This window comes from Salvelinus fontinalis, chromosome 23 (assembly GCF_029448725.1).
Source record: "Salvelinus fontinalis isolate EN_2023a chromosome 23, ASM2944872v1, whole genome shotgun sequence".
In the NCBI taxonomy this organism is placed as follows: Eukaryota; Metazoa; Chordata; class Actinopteri; order Salmoniformes; family Salmonidae; genus Salvelinus; species Salvelinus fontinalis.
Window position 1 is genome coordinate 11,370,891 of NC_074687.1, and position 16,540 is coordinate 11,387,430.

At 45.5% G+C, this 16,540-nt stretch overlaps 1 protein-coding gene across 4 annotated transcripts in view; it reads left to right on the forward strand.

The window, feature by feature from the left end:
- The window catches only part of LOC129820847 (E3 ubiquitin-protein ligase Midline-1-like), a 62,923-nt gene that overhangs the window by 12,007 nt on the left and 34,376 nt on the right, over positions 1-16,540 (forward strand). The window contains exon 1 of one of the 4 annotated variants that reach the window (XM_055877877.1): positions 11,068-11,279. The exons of the other annotated variants lie outside the window; for them this stretch is intronic. The gene's annotated coding sequence lies outside the window, so the exon portion shown is untranslated. Of the gene's footprint in view, positions 1-11,067; positions 11,280-16,540 lie in introns of those variants that run through there. 4 annotated transcript variants of the gene reach the window in all.

Here is a 16,540-nt window from a genome sequence, read left to right on the forward strand (position 1 = left end):
CAGCGAGATGAGACTATGTTTGCTGTAACCGCTAGAGCCCTCAAACTCAACTCTGGACCTCGAAGCCAGTTCCACTGCATTTTTTCAATGTTCACCTCCAATCAGGGACTGATTTAGACCTGGGACATCAGGTGTGTGCGATTAATTATAAGGTAGAACAGAAAACCAGCAGGCTCTGGACCTCGTAGGGTAAGAGTTGAATACCTCTGCTCTAGAGTCCTCACTCTAGAGATTTCACATACTGGGGTCGGGTTCCCCTGCTCAGACATTGCGTGCATCAACCAATGGTTGTGTGCCACGTCATCGACTGTGTCATCGACTGACAGATTGCTGTAACATATGATGTGGTTAGATGATGCGTAAAATACCTATCCTGGCATGGAAAGATCTGGGCAGAGGAACGCAACCTGTGTCTCAGATGAGAGCGGAGCCGGACAACCAGAGATGTCACGGAGCAATTCACAGAGCGCTCTGTACAGAAAAATGTTGGTCAGAACAGTTCCAGAATCGCTCAAAGTCACCCAAATAGTGGACTTAATGTTTAGGAGGATTACTGTAGACCATCAACGTCATATTGAGGCAGATTTCCATGACATTTACGTCATTTAGCAGACGCTCTTATCCAGAGCGACTTACAAATTGGAAAGTTCATACATATTAATCCTGGTCCCCCCGTGGGAATTGAACGCACAACCCTGGCGTTGCAAGCGCCATGCTCTACCAACTGAGCCACACGGGACCACCGTGTGGCTCAGTTGTTGGGTAATGTTGGGTAATGACAGATGCCATGCCGTGCGCTGTCCACTCACCCACTATTTATCTCGGAAGCTTCTGTTTTGATGAGTTTGCAAAATCAACTATACTGAACAAAAATATGAACGCAACATGTAAAGTGTTGGTCCCATGTTCCATGAGCTGAAATAAAAAAATCCCAGAAATGTTCCATTCTGACATGACTTGCCCTTTTGAGTGAGGATCATAGGAGCCAGATTCCCCCCCCCACCCCCCCCCCGCTCTCTCTCTCTTTCCCGCAGCGGGAGTGAGGGGTGAAGTTGAACGTTTTATGACGGTCTATGAAAGGGGAGTAAAAAAATCCCTTTGTTACAACAGAGAGAGATCTTGTAGTACTGTGACATCCAATGTTGGGTAATGAAACAATATTTCTGTAATCCAAACGGTTGAAAGGGTCCGTGGGTACTTAAATAACAATCATGTTGAATTCATTACTAATTTGTGAAGTAACTAAGGACAGTAGAACAACATAACTGTATCTCTGAATGTGTATATTTCCCAGTGATCAGATTCACATCTAGATGTTGTGGAACTTATACGATTAAATATGAAACTATTTGTGAGAAGATGTAATGTCATGTTAGCCTGTTAAATGAGATAATTGTTTTTGATATGAAGTCTTAACCAGTCACTGACCACACCCACGTGAGCACAGGCATTATGTCGGCGTCATGGCAAGCCCTTTTGACCAGAGTGCATAAAAGGGCCCGTGATGAAATTTACATCAGACCAGTGGGACCGACAGCGTGAGCTGGAAGGTACGAAATGGTTAGACGCTCTGAAACTTTCAGAAGAGAAGAAGAAAACCTCTATAGACCAGATAGCATAAAGCAGTGGCTACATGGCTGAGAAATGGTTTAAAACTAAAGACCAAGCAGGCGGACGGTGTGAACCGGACGTCACGAATGATTAGACTCTACAAGACCGGTACATGGATAGCATGAGATGAAAGGTACAAAATGGTTAGAAACTCTGAAACTTTCTCGAGTGAGGAAGATGAAGGCTATAAAGGAACATTCCTTCTGCAGCTGTTTAAGTACTTTAGTCTAGTAAACGCAACCGAGAACCACCGGGTGGTACTCTGAAAGATCCATTATATAGAACATTTCCCTATCAAACGACCATTGGTACGTCTGACGTATACATTATAACAGAGCTACAACTACGAAAGACTTTGATCTCTGGTGAACAAACCAGAGACTTTCTGTCAAATTACTCCCCAGACGGACCGGCGATTTCAACAGAGAGACAACAAAGACATACACACGTAAATGTGTACATTGCAATTCTTTCGAATGAGCTCATGTGCAAAGTATTCGCAATTCCCAGAGCATAAGTTCTCAGCTGTATGTACGTTAGTGAAGTCCTTTCCCTTTTTCTCCAGCTCTTTCTTACACGCCCCTCCCTTTCCCTCTCTTTTGAATCCGCCATTTTGTGTAACAAGCCGTCATATCGGTTTAGTCCACTAGGGACTTTTCATTGCATTATGTAGTAATCAATGTGTAAGCTATTCTGTTTGTGCGTTTATGTAATTCTGTGTGATTATTTAGTTAGTTAGTAAATAAAAAATTAAGCCAATGTGTATATCACTGATTCATTACTTATGCTGGGGTTGTGCAGATATCCAAGGATTTTGCAACATCCAGAATGAGACTAAATGTAAATTAATTAATGACTGATTGATGACTGAAATGTAATGTCTTTATATCTTTAAGAGTTAATTCGGAAAACGGTAACTCGTTAACCTGTTTGGCGTGCAAGCCCGACCTCGGACCGAAAATGACACCCCTGCAGAGCGCGAAATTCAAAATCTATTTTTTAAAAATATTTAACTTTTACACATTAACAAGTCCAATACAGCATTTGAAAGATAAACATCTTGTCAATCCAGCCAACATGTCCGATTTTTTAAATGTTTTACAGAGAAAACACCACATATATTTATGTTAGCTCACCACCAAATACAAAAGTGGACAGACACGTATGAATTATGATTATGAAGTATGAATTATGATTGAAGTAGCATGCACAACCAACCGAAATAAACTAAAACCAACCTAAAGAGCCCAGAAAAAACGACCTCAGATTACAGTCATATAACATGTTACACAATAAATCTATGTTTTGTTCATAAAAAGTGCATATTTTAGCTATAAATCAGTTTTACATTGATGCTACCCAAAAATGCTAATACATAGCTACAGTCTGAATCCAGCCGGGAGTAGCCAGAGAAAATACATACACCAACGTCGGCTACTAATTACACCTCATAAAACATTTCAGAAAAACATATGGTGGATAACTAATGAAAGACAGATATCTTGTGAATACAGACAACATTTCCGATTTTTGAAGTGTTTTACAGCGAAAACACAATATATCGTTATATTAGCTAACATCATAAGCTAGCATAAAGCAGCATTGATTCTAGTCAAGCGCTAGCCTAGCATAGTTAGCAGAGTTAGCATTCAACAGTTCGACATTTTTATGAAAAAGCATCCCAAATTGGGTCTTATCTTTCTTGGTACTCCATCAGAATGTTGTAACGGGGTCCAATGTCCAGTAGAGTCTTTAGTTGGGTTCCAGAACGAATGATTTCCCTCTTTGGTTAGCTAGCACGGTAGCATTGCTGCGCCAGAAAGCGTTTCTTCAAAAAATTCTTCCGTCGTTTCACATCTAAAGTCCAGAATAAATTGCAATAATATAATTAAAGTATATTGAAAAAACATACTTTAGGATGATTTTGTGACATGTAGCAAATAATATCGTAGTCAGGCATCATATTCAACGTTATCTACCTTGTTCCAGAAGCCGAGATCAAATTATCCTTCGCGCCCGGATTTTTATTTTAACTGCGCAGGTCTCACAAGAAGTTCTGTTATTCAGTCCAGGGACGAGATATTCGACTCCTTTCAATTCTCACTTCCGCATTACATCCATATGAAGGCGTATGACGTGTTTCTACGGTCCTAAGTGTAATGACCTTTTATAGACAAGGTCTTAAAGAGACACATCGCATTTTGGGAAACTCAATTCGGCTGGGAAAATGGCTGTAAAAATATTTCTGTTCGACTTAGAGAAACAATTCAAACCTTTTTAGAAACTACAGACTGTTATCTATCCAACAGTAGTAAATATATGCATATTGGAAAATAAAAAGTTTCTTAGGAGGCCGTTTGAAAATGTGCACACATTTTCCAGTTTTTTCAATATTCAGCGTGCAGCCATAACAGGTTAAATAAACTTTTTCCGTGGTTCCCCAAGATTGCTAATGAGTTAATTGTTACAGGATTAATTTAATAATCATAATAATTAAACATAGTTAATTGATTTGATAAAATCGTCATCACCTTAATGACAGTAAAGACACAACAATTCTCACAAAAAGCTTATTTCTTTCAAATTGTGTGCACAAATTGCTTTACATCCCTGTTAGTGAGAATCCATCCATTTGACAGGTGTGGCATATCAAGAAGCTGATTAAACAGCATGATCATTACACAGGTGCACCTTGTGCAGAGGACAATAAAAGGCCACTCTAAAATGTGCAGTTTTGTCACACAACACAATGTCACAGATGTCTCAAGTTTTGAGGGAGCATGCAATTGGCACACTGACAGCAGGAATTTCCACCAGAACTATTGCCAGATACTTTAATGTTAATTTCTGTACCATAAGCCGCCTCCAATGTCATTTTAGAGAATTTGGCAGTACGTCCAACCGGCCTCACAACCGCAGACCACGTGTAACCGCGCCAGCCCAGGACCTCCACACCCGACTTCTTCACCTGCAGGATGGTCTGAGACGAGCCACCCGGACAGCTGATGAAATTGTGGGTTTGCACAACCTAAGAATTTCTGCACAAACTGTCAGAAACCGTCTCAGGGAAGATCATCTGTGTGCTCACCATCCTCACCAGGGTCTTAACCTGACTGCAGTTTGGCGCCATAACCGACTTCAATGGACAAATGTTCACCTTCGATGGTCACTGGCACGATGGAGAAGTGTGCTCTTCACGGATGAATCCCGGTTTCAACTGTACCGGGCATATGGCAGACAATGTGTATGGTGTTGTGTGGGCGAGCGGTTTGCTGATGTCAACATTACGAACAGAGTGCCCCATGGTGGCAGTGGTTATAGTATGAGCAGGCAGAAGCTACGGATAGCGAAAACAAATGCATTTTAACTTGAAGGCAGAGATTCCTTGACGAGATCCTGAGGCCCATTGTTGTGCTATTCATCATCCACTGCCATTACCTCATGTTTCAGTATGATAATGCATGGCCCCATGTCGCAAGGATCTGTACACAATTCCTGGAAGCTGAAAATGTCCCAATACTTCCATGGCCTGCATACTCACCAGACATGTCACCCGTTGAGCATGTTTGGGATTCTCTGGATCAATGTTTACGACAGAATGTTCCAGTTCCCGCCAATATCCAGCAACTTCGCACAGCCATTAAATATTAATTGGACAACATTCCACAGGCCACAATCAACAGCCTGATCAACTCTATGCGAAGGAGATGTGTCACGCTGCATGAGGCAAATGGTGGTCACACCAGATACTGACTGATTTTCTGATCCATGCTCCTACTTAAAAAGAAAAATGTAACGTCATCATCGTAACCCTACTGACTGGGCAGACGTCAATTCATCGTCTTTTCCAAGTTGGTTCAACGTAATTTAATTGAAATGAAGTGGAAATAACATTGATTCAACCAGTGTGTGCCCAGTGGGTAGTTGCTCTAGTCTAGTGCAATGGGCCACTGAAATGGATTACTGCCAAAGCTCTGTAGCCGGCATGCTGTTCTGTTAGTGCTGTAAACTAAAACGGGGCGTTATTACGAGATATCAATAGTCATGTTTTGCATCTCAAATGGTACCCTATTCCCTATATAGTGCACTACTTTTGACCAGAGCTTTATGGGCCCCTGGTCAAAAGTAGTGCACTAAATAGGGAATAGGGTGCCATTTTGGGAGAGAACCGTAGTGATCCCATGAGGTCATTGATAAAAGGTCATCCGAGGTAGTGGAACGTGTGAGCTGAGTTACGGGACATACATCAGCCTTTGGCTATGGAGGTGGGATGGAGGCCAGGGTTTAGCATTGATCAGATGTTATACGATGTGATTGCATCAACGGGCGGCTGCCAAACATGTCTAGTAGCTGCAGACGTTTAGAGAGGGTGCATTTTTCCACATGACCACAGAGAGAGAGAGTGGTGGAACTGGTGCCAACAAACTGGGGAGACTTTCAACACTGTCTCAGTCAACTGTTTCAACCACAAATACATTCCGCTGTGTCTCCATGTCCATTCAGTGTGTTTACATGGGAAGATGGAATGAGGGTGTGTTCAGTGCGAGAAACTGACATGTGGCTTGTAAAGTTTAATGAAAGTCAAGATAAAACTTCCAAGTGTTTGGCTTTACCATCACCTCAGCATTATGATCATGATCCCATTGAGGATGATGGAATTTTTTTGTTGTGACTGTGACCACAACATTTTCGTACAGAAGCTAATGTATTCACTGTGGTAAACAGCACAGCCAGTATGATCTTGATAACTCTTTACCATGGACGTCTAGCTTTCGTTCCACTGTGGGTGTTTCTGTTCTGTTAGGCCGGTAGTCTCATTCTGTACAGGTGTAATGATGCATGGTGACATCATTCATTGTTATGTTTGGCTATTTGTCACTGGGCTATATAGTGTTTCCCTGGGACTGGGATGAGACCCACCACCTCACATTGGACTGGGATGGGACCCATCACCTCACATTGGACTGGGACGAGACCCACCACCTCACATTGGACTGGGACGAGACCCACCATCTCACATTGGACTGGGATGAGACCCACCACCTCACATTGGACTGAGATGAGACCCACCATCTCATATTGGACTGGGACGAGACCCACCATCTCACATTGGACTGGAATGAGACCCACCATCTCACACTGTACTGGGATGAGACCCATCACCTCACATTGGACTGGGATGAGACCCACCATCTCACATTGGACTGGGATGAGACCCACTATCTCACATTGGACTGGGACGAGACCCACCACCTCACATTGGACTGGGACGAGACCCACCATCTCACATTGGACTGGGATGAGACCCACTATCTCACATTGGACTGGGACGAGACCCACCACCTCACATTGGACTGGGACGAGACCCACCATCTCACATTGGACTGGGACGAGACCCACCACCTCACATTGGACTGGGACGAGACCCACCATCTCACATTGGACTGGGACGAGACCCACCATCTCACACTGGACTGGGATGAGACCCATCACCTCACATTGGACTGGGATGAGACCCACTATCTCACATTGGACTGGGACGAGACCCACTATCTCACATTGGACTGGGACGAGACCCACCACCTCACATTGGACTGGGACGAGACCCACCACCTCACATTGGACTGGGACGAGACCCACCACCTCACATTGGACTGGGATGAGACCCACAATCTCACATTGGACTGGGATGAGACCCACCACCTCACATTGGACTGGGACGAGACCCACCACCTCACATTGGACTGGGATGAGACCCACAATCTCACATTGGACTGGGATGAGACCCACTACCTCACATTGGACTGGGATGAGACCCACCATCTCACATTGGACTGGGACGAGACCCACTACCTCACATTGGACTGGGACGAGACCCACCATCTCATATTGGACTGAGATGAGACCCATCACCTCACATTGGACTGGGATGAAACCCACCACCTCACATGGGACGAGTCCCACCATCTCACATTGGACTGGGATGAGACCCACCATCTCACATTGGACTGGGATGAGACCCACCATCTAACATTGGACTGGGATGAAACCCACCACCTCACATGGGATGAGACCCACCATCTCACATTGGACTGGGATGAGACCCACCATCTCACATTGGACTGGGACGAGACCCGCCATCTCACATTGGACTGGGACGAGACCCACCATCTCACATTGGACTGGGACGAGACCCACCATCTCACATTGGACTGGGATGAGACCCACCATCTCATATTGGACTGGGACGAGACCCACCATCTAACATTGGACTGGGATGAGACCCACCATCTCACATTGGACTGGGACGAGACCCACTACCTCACATTGGACTGGGACGAGACCCACCATCTCACATTGGACTGGGATGAGACCCACCACCTCACATTGGACTGGGATGAGACCCACCATCTCATATTGGACTGGGATGAGACCCACCACCTCACATTGGACTGGGATGAGACCCACCATCTCACATTGGACTGGGATGAGACCCACCACCTCACATTGGACTGGGATGAGACCCACCATCTCACATTGGACTGGGATGAGACCCACCATCTCACATTGGACTGGGATGAGACCCACCATCTCACATTGGACTGGGATGAGACCCACCATCTCACATTTGACTGGGATGAGACCCACCATCTCACATTGTACTGGGATTAGACCCACCATCTCACATTTAACTGAGATGAGACCCACCACCTCACATTGGACTGGGATGAGACCCACCATCTCACATTGGACTGGGATGAAACCCACGACCTCACATGGGACGACACCCACCACCTCACATGGGATGAAACCCACCACCTCACATTGGACTGGGATGAAACCAACCACCTCACATTGGACTGGGATGAGACCCACCACCTCACATTGGACTGGGATGAGACCCACCACCTCATATTGGACTGGGATGAAACCCACCACCTCACATTGGACTGGGATGAGACCCACCACCTCACATTGGACTGGGATGAGACCCACCATCTCACATTGGACTGGGATGAGACCCACCATCTCACATTGGACTGGGATGAGACCCACCATCTCACATTGGACTGGGATGAGACCCACCATCTCACATTTGACTGGGATGAGACCCACCATCTCACAATGGACTGGGATGAGACCCACCATCTCACATTTAACTGAGATGAGACCCACCACCTCACATTGGACTGGGATGAGACCCACCATCTCACATTGGACTGGGATGAAACCCACGACCTCACATGGGACGACACCCACCACCTCACATGGGACTGGGATGAGACCCACCACCTCACATTGGACTGGGATGAGACCCACCACCTCACATTGGACTGGGATGAGACCCACCATCTCACATTGGACTGGGATGAGACCCACCATCTCACATTGGACTGGGATGAGACCCACCATCTCACATTGGACTGGGATGAGACCCACCATCTCACATTTGACTGGGATGAGACCCACCATCTCACATTGTACTGGGATTAGACCCACCATCTCACATTTAACTGAGATGAGACCCACCACCTCACATTGGACTGGGATGAGACCCACCATCTCACATTGGACTGGGATGAAACCCACGACCTCACATGGGACGACACCCACCACCTCACATGGGATGAAACCCACCACCTCACATTGGACTGGGATGAAACCAACCACCTCACATTGGACTGGGATGAGACCCACCACCTCACATTGGACTGGGATGAGACCCACCACCTCATATTGGACTGGGATGAAACCCACCACCTCACATTGGACTGGGATGAGACCCACCACCTCACATTGGACTGGGATGAGACCCACCATCTCACATTGGACTGGGATGAGACCCACCATCTCACATTGGACTGGGATGAGACCCACCATCTCACATTGGACTGGGATGAGACCCACCATCTCACATTTGACTGGGATGAGACCCACCATCTCACAATGGACTGGGATGAGACCCACCATCTCACATTTAACTGAGATGAGACCCACCACCTCACATTGGACTGGGATGAGACCCACCATCTCACATTGGACTGGGATGAAACCCACGACCTCACATGGGACGACACCCACCACCTCACATGGGACTGGGATGAGACCCACCACCTCACATTGGACTGGGATGAGACCCACCACCTCACATTGGACTGGGATGAGACCCACCACCTCACATTGGACTGGGATGAGACCCACCACCTCACATTGGACTGGGATGAGACCCACCACCTCACATTGGACTGGGATGAGACCCGCCACCTCACATTGGACTGGGATGAAACCCACCACCTCACATTGGACTGGGATGAAACCCACCACCTCACATTGGACTGGGATGAGACCCACCACCTCACATTGGACTGGGATGAGACCCACCACCTCACATTGGACTGGGATGAAACCCACCACCTCACATTGGACTGGGATGAAACCCACCACCTCACATTGAACTGGGATGAAACCCACCACCTCACATTGGACTGGGATGAAACCCACCACCTCACATTAGACTGGGATGAAACCCACCACCTCACATTGGACTGGGATGAGACCCACCACCTCACATTGGACTGGGATGAGACCCACCATCTAACATTGGACTGGGATGAGACCCACCACCTCACATTGGACTGGGATGAAACCAACCACCTCACATTGGACTGGGATGAAACCCACCACCTCACATTGGACTGGGATGAGACCCACCATCTCACATTGGACTGGGATGAAACCAACCACCTCACATTGGACTGGGATGAGACCCACCACCTCACATTGGACTGGGATGAAACCCACCATCTCACATTGGACTGGGATGAAACCCACCACCTCACATTGGACTGGGATGAGACCCACCACCTCACATTGGACTGGGATGAGACCCACCATCTCACATTGGACTGGGATGAGACCCACCATCTCACATTGGACTGGGATGAGACCCACCACCTCACATTGGACTGGGACGAGACCCACCACCTCACATTGGACTGGGATGAGACCCACCACCTCACATTGGACTGGGATGAAACCCACCACCTCACATTGGACTGGGATGAAACCCACCACCTCACATTGGACTGGGATGAAACCCACCACCTCACATTGTGACAGTGTTATGTGTTTTCCATCAACATTGGTGTGTCGTGGTGTATAATAATCATTGTGGGATATACTGGATTGATACCGTGGCTCTACCCGCTGTGTTTCTATATGTCAACGACAGGTCACTGAAACCACATACATTATGATTAATGGTTATTGGATTATGTAAACATTCTCTAGTAACACCATATGTGCCGTTTTGGAAATAGTTTCTGAACACAGCAAAGCTTCTCAGCTCACAATCCCTGAGCAGACACACCCACCATCTCAGAGGTCCCTCCCCCCTCTGTGTCATTGGTTAGTTTGCAGCCCACGGCAGACAGTTTCAACCCTCCTAGAGGGCCAGAAACTCACAGAAGAGTCAATACTGGTACTGGAGGTAAAAAACAGACGAGTCAATACTGGTACTGAAGGTAAAAACAGACGAGTCAGACGGTTCTTCCAGAGCGTTGCAGTGGATTGGCCTATTATAGTGTAGTGTTACCAGACTCGTCAACTGTGAGGCATTTCTTATTTTCCCCCTGTTTGTGGATAATGGGATTTTAACCATGTGGCAGGTAAATAAAGAGGTTACTGCTTACTTTATCTTCAGGTTTTGCATATTTTCTTACACAGAAACAAGTGGTGTCTGTGTGCTGTGTGTGTTTCGGTGTCAGTGTGTTGACATGTTAGGGAGCAAAATGTTGACTCAGCCTTGAGGCAGGGCGTAGTTCAAGAGCTGATGTCACTCTGCTGTTCTGCACTTAGAAAATTCCATTAGTGTGGAATTATGAAAGTGACATCACAGAGTGTAGAATAACACGGTGGTTGAGGGAGGCAGTGGGTGAAACGACAGTGTAGAATAACACAGTGGTTGAGGGAGGCAGTGGGTGAAATGACAGTGTAGAATAACACAGTGGTTGAGGGAGGCAGTGGGTGAAACGACAGAATGTAGAATAACACAGTGGTTGAGGGAGGCAGTGGGTGAAACGACAGTGTAGAATAACACGGTGGTTGAGGGAGGCAGTGGGTGAAACGACAGTGTAGAATAACACGGTGGTTGAGGGAGGCAGTGGGTGAAACGACAGTGTAGAATAACACGGTGGTTGAGGGAGGCAGTGGGTGAAACGACAGTGTAGAATAACACAGTGGTTGAGGGAGGCAGTGGGTGAAACGACAGTGTAGAATAACACGGTGGTTGAGGGAGGCAGTGGGTGAAACGACAGTGTGTAGAATAACACGGTGGTTGAAGGAGGCAGTGGGTGAAACGACAGTGTAGAATAACACAGTGGTTGAGGGAGGCAGTGGGTGAAACGACAGAATGTAGAATAACACAGTGGTTGAGGGAGGCAGTGGGTGAAACGACAGTGTGTAGAATAACACGGTGGTTGAGGGAGGCAGTGGGTGAAACGACAGTGTAGAATAACACGGTGGTTGAGGGAGGCAGTGGGTGAAACGACAGAGTGTAGAATAACACGGTGGTTGAGGGAGGCAGTGGGTGAAACGACAGTGTAGAATAACACGGTGGTTGAGGGAGGCAGTGGGTGAAACGACAGTGTAGAATAACACAGGGGTTGAGGGAGGCAGTGGGTGAAACGACAGTGTGTAGAATAACACGGTGGTTGAGGGAGGCAGTGGGTGAAACGACAGTGTAGAATAACACGGTGGTTGAGAGAGGCAGTGGGTGAAACGACAGTGTAGAATAACACAGTGGTTGAGGGAGGCAGTGGGTGAAACGACAGTGTAGAATAACACGGTGGTTGAGGGAGGCAGTGGGTGAAACGACAGAGTGTAGAATAACACGGTGGTTGAGAGAGGCAGTGGGTGAAACGACAGAGTGTAGAATAACACGGTGGTTGAGGGAGGCAGTGGGTGAAACGACAGTGTAGAATAACACGGTGGTTGAGGGAGGCAGTGGGTGAAACGACAGTGTGTAGAATAACACGGTGGTTGAGGGAGGCAGTGGGTGAAACGACAGTGTAGAATAACACGGTGGTTGAGGGAGGCAGTGGGTGAAACGACAGTGTGTAGAATAACACGGTGGTTGAGGGAGGCAGTGGGTGAAACGACAGTGTAGAATAACACAGTGGTTGAGGGAGGCAGTGGGTGAAACGACAGAGTAGAATAACACAGTGGTTGAGGGAGGCAGTGGGTGAAACGACAGTGTAGAATAACACGGTGGTTGAGGGAGGCAGTGGGTGAAACGACAGTGTAGAATAACACGGTGGTTGAGGGAGGCAGTGGGTGAAACGACAGAGTACAACACGGCAAAATGTGTGTGATCATGTGCAATGGATTGTCTGTGATCCTCGTACTTTTGACGTGACTCATTCTAAAGCTGCGAACGTTGTGACTCGGAAAGCTGGTGTGTCAACTTCAGTGATGATACCAGTACCAACGGTTGTACCACCTTGATTGTCACGAAAACATTATTTATGAGTTAGATCAATCCTAAGAAGTGTTGCCTGTCTTTTTAATCAAACATTCCATTTGCAAAATGCAGTTGGAATATCAGGCTTCATTGTTATTCAGTTCATATAAATTCTCGTCTTGCTCGCACACATTTCAATAAAAGCTATTTTTGTGTTGAGTGAAGCTGTTATTTTTCAAATGTTTATTACCAATAACATTCTCCGTTTGTTCCACAGTATGAGAGTTATACCAGTGCTAACAGGGGAATGAGAATATCCCGGTGTCTCCCAATGACCCACTAAATGTCTTTTACTACTTAAGATAAGATAAACACAAGTGACATATAGCAGTGTTTGCTATCTGAGTTGCCTGTCTAGCTTCAAAGCAGTACTATTGTATCAAAATATTGCCTGTAGTTTTATAAAAGAGCTTATCTGTGTACTTCCTTATTACTTTATAAGTGTAAAATGGAGACTTGTTGGAGCCTGGGGGGGTTTCCTTGATTAATTAGTAACTAACTATCTCCCAGTGGAACAGAGGAACGCCTGACTTTTCTCTCTGATCACTCTTAGATCACATGTATCCCCATGGAAACCTTGTCAGTGTGTGAAGGGTTTGTTTAGGTTGATTGTAGTCTAGTTGTTGAAAGAGGTCAACAAGGAAAGGTACAGGCGGGGATAGTGAATAATGACTTTGGGAGTCTACATCCGTAACGTTTTGTTTGACACTAATATAGATGAGTTATTATGGCAGTCTGTGTGCATAGTGCATGATTTATCATCAGTTTAAATAGTCAATTTGTCAGGGATTGTCAGTGTCATGCGGTTTACAGCCACTAGGTGTCCCTCTTTTACCTCTGTTTTGTAGTGGCTAAATTGCCCATCAATATATATGTGGTAATCTGAAATAACTAGGCAGCAATATAAACAGTACACTTTATGTATAAGAATGACAAAATATGTACTTTATTAACCCATACATTTTTTGAAGTAGTTTCAATGATGCATAATAAACCCTCATTTTAATCCAGTGAGTACTTTGTACAGTATTTTGGGATCAAGGGAGAACGTTAGATTATATTTTAATCATACGATTGGAGTACGAGATTAGTGCAATCCAACAGCGACCAATTCTGTTATCAGGAAATCTATGCTGGGCCAGGGCTTTGCTGGAAAATAATGAGTCTGAGGGGGATTCAGTGAAAGTTCATGTGGTCATGGAAAGAAAACACTATTTTCCTGCTGATGCCACCTGCCAAACCGCAGAGAGGAAATGGGAGAGTTTGGCTGTTCTGATTACTGACCAGGATGACCTACAGAAAGACCGGCCCTGCCAGCAGCAGGCGTAGCTAACAGACCCTCTGTTCTAAAGCTGCTTGACTGCTTGGCTGGCTAAAGGCTAACTGGCAATGTATCAATCCAACTAGTGGCCTCTGTTTCCAATTTCTTATCTATGGTCAAATCCACATTGGATTGTCTCTCTCAACTGCACACAAACTCCTTTGCAGTGTATCTCCTTCAACCGGTTGCATTTCATAACTGTAATATTAATATAATATTTTTACATGTACACTCCTTACTGTAGGCTATTGTTTATTGGCACACATTGTAATCAATATCCCTCATCAAGACATCAACACTAAACAAATGAAATACCTATTGTCATGTCACAATCAATACATATGTACAATCTTAATTTGATCACTCTTTTGCTGCTGAAAAATGTCCTGCTCAGCAGGATATGCAAACTTGTAGTGTTTTCAAGGTTTAAAAAAGGCCTCTTAAAGTTTGAGATTTCACTTTGAAATGTCAGACTTGATGTCAACCTTGACAGGAGTGGGCTGTTGGACCTCTCTATTGAACCGGCTGCTTTAGGGGGCAGAGCCAGGCCACACAAGTGCTTTAGGGGGCAGAGCCAGGCCACACAAGTGCTTTAGGGGGCAGAGCCAGGCCACACATTGGTCACAGATACGCCACAAAAACAGGACTACAGATAAACAAGTTTAGATATCTGCCCCGGGAAAAAGAGAAAGTTCTCTCTCTCTCTCTAATGATGAATACAAGGATAAAGGTCGTCATTATAGATGATCAAATAGCGTGTCAAAGCTGATTAGAAAGAGCTTGAGTTGAGAGAAAAAACAATCCAAGTATAGCTCTCGTTTAAAAAAAAAATCTATTTAGTTATACAGATGTAGGATCTTAATTTTGATCACTCTTCTGTTGCTGAGCATTTTCATGCATAGCAGGAATTGCAAAGTTGTAGTGTATTCAAGGTTTTAAAAAGGTTTCTAAAGTTTTGTAATTTTACTGCTGTAGCAAACTGACTCAAATTGAAATCCTACATCTGTAAGCTCTAATAGAAGCTCTAATATTCAAATTCAGTTTCACGGAAGCACCGTATTGCTTAGTAGAGTACTAATGCTTGATTCGTGCATATATCCCAACTGGAAAACCTGTCAGTGCCCACATGCCGAGAACCTTATCCCTGTGTACTGTTTCTCTGGTAGTTCAGCGTTTACACCACCATGCACGCCTGGGCCCTGGGGATAAACCATTTACACTTTATCCTATTATTAAGCGTATATTATTGGCTTTCCTGCACTTAATCTTGCCCGGTCTGCTGGCACTAGATGTCGGGGATTAACAACCTTTATGACAACAGCTCTGTGGGTCTCTGTTTAGGCTGCTGGTGTCTAGATGTGGTTACTCATTAGACACAGTGTTAGTTGGCTTTTTAAAAGTGGTGTTTCTCTCTCTCTCTCTCAGGCCACGTGAATGCACAGTCCTATTGGCTATTGATTGTGAGTCTTGTGCCAACCAATGACTGTAGGTGACAAACCCCCCCCCGGGTTGGTTGTGGCGCCTGTCCCAGCCCCAGTGTAAAGTTCACATGTTTCCATTGCTGGCAGTGGGCAGACAGGGGGCTGGCTTCAAGGATATTGATCATTCAGATCCACCCATATGCATTTACTAATCCAAGTTAATGCAGCATGATTTTTGTGTATGATGAGACTGCTGACTCAGTGTTACATCTCTTATAGATGAGCACAGTTTGAACTATTTATTTTTATTTTTTACTAGGCAAGTCAGTTAAAGAACAAATTGTTATTTACAATGACGGCACACCCCGGCCAAACCCTAAACCAGATGACGCAGGGCCAATTGTGTGCCGCCTAATGGGACTCCCAATCACGGCCAAATGTGATACAGACTGGAATCGAACCAGGGACTGTAGTGACATCTCTTGCACTGAGATGCAGTGCCTTAGACCGCTGTGCCACTCCGGAGCATGTCACTCAATTTATTTAGTATTCTGCATGAATGTTGCATACTTGTGAAACTATTCCTAGAGGACTTTGTGTATAACAAAACATTATTTTTTGAAATAGCAGGCATGTGTTAGGCTACTATAGGTGTAGAAAGGAACT